General features: G+C 45.7%; 1 protein-coding gene across 2 annotated transcripts in view; it reads left to right on the top strand.

The window, feature by feature from the left end:
* Nucleotides 1-561: 561 nt before the first annotated feature.
* LOC106816519 overlaps nt 562-1,572 on the top strand; it is a 14,065-nt gene continuing 13,054 nt past the window's right edge. For both annotated transcript variants that reach the window (XM_014821148.1, XM_014821147.1), the window contains exon 1: nt 562-666. The gene's annotated coding sequence lies outside the window, so the exon portion shown is untranslated. The remainder of the gene's footprint in view (nt 667-1,572) is intronic.

Raw genomic sequence — 1,572 nt, 5'->3', positions numbered from 1 at the left:
CGCCCCTGCCGAGCAAATTGCCAACATTGAAAAACGAACCCCCCCCAATACAAAGCTGGCTACGGGCCTGTCTAATGTGCACCTGGCTTAAGGTGCTGACATGTTGTTTTATTTACGCAGCATAACGACAACTTGATTGGTCGTTTTTGTTGCCATTACTTATGATTGGTCGTCACGGATTATTAAAAAGCTTATTTTTTAGTTTCAATACAAATTTTGTTCTAAGTTACCGATGTTAAGTTGTATATTCGCCCGCTTCATAAAGGCTGTCGTCGCGATCGGTTACCTGGTGTACTGCATTGCAAGTATACAGAACCGGGCGAAACTCGTGACGGGTTGTTACAACTCTTCATCGTATTCGCCTATGACCGGTAGAAAGCGACTGGTTTTATACGACCGGATGTAAAAGGTTTGATATGCTATGATAGGTAACTGGTCGAAAACAGCGGATTTACGTCACGTGATAGCAGTGCATAGATGGGTTCCCATTCTTCGTCAATGTGAACTAAACAGAATAAAGGGATGACGTACCCATCTATGGAAAAGGAGCCAATATGACACCCTCCATGTCCTCATGTTTTGTATATACTTATATACTTATATTTTGTTAATATTGAAAAATACAGGTACTGAGGTACGCGCGGGCTGTGATCCAGGCAGCTAGCCGTGAGTAATTCGCCATTGCCATGTAATAGTGTTTACATATTATGTGTTTATCTCATAACCAAGTGTCTGTGCGCTCAGGGCCCGTAGCTTGCCTTGTGTCAAGTTGTGATTTTCCTAGGGAGACGCCTAGGGGGAACTTCTGTCAACTGCAGTTTATGTGGTTAGTGTTGCTGAGAGGGTCTATGTTCCCCAGGGTACTGCCGGAACGTACCCTGGGTACCACAGGCACTTGGAACGTCTCAATAAAAAAAATTAATGGTAAATAAACACGAAATGTACCACTACCAGTCTTAATTAATGTTTCTCTACTCTATTTCGCCTATAATCACCTGTAAATGCTGGTCAAATGCTCATCTGCAACACACAAGTACACCGCACGCCTGCCCCGTGCTGCGTGCACAAGCAACATGAATAAGAGAGCAGGTAGGAAAGCAGGATCGCTAAATTCGCTTGACGCTTGCTTCTTTTCACACCGTCACAGCACGAATACACATCCAACAGCTCCCATCTTGGTAGCTCTAGTACTATAGCTCGCGTACAGTTGCCGCAGGCCTGCGTCAGTAGTCGTGTGTGTGTGTGACATCATCCCCATGCGCATTGTGCTTGGCTTGGCGGGCCTCGAAACGAAGCTCGGAGGCCGGCAGCAGCTCGTCCCGGCATGCAATGCGCCCCATTACTCGTGTATAAACAGACATCTCGTCCTCTTTACATTTTCACGGAGAGAACATTTCCTGCAGGATTTCACGAAATATCTCTGGCGGGAGTAGGTATAAGGACAAAGGGCAGAGTTCTAATTCGAACAAGTGAACATTTATGTACACATAGATACCAAGATGGGAGCTGTTAGATGTGTGTTCGTGCTGTGACGGTGTGAAATGAAGCGAGCGTCGAGCGAATTTAGCGATC

Source organism: Priapulus caudatus, unplaced genomic scaffold (assembly GCF_000485595.1).
Source record: "Priapulus caudatus unplaced genomic scaffold, Priapulus_caudatus-5.0.1 Scaffold1402, whole genome shotgun sequence".
NCBI lineage: Eukaryota > Metazoa > Priapulida > Priapulimorpha > Priapulimorphida > Priapulidae > Priapulus > Priapulus caudatus.
Note: the sequence above shows the minus strand (reverse complement) of the source record. Positions and strands in the feature narration are given on the sequence as shown.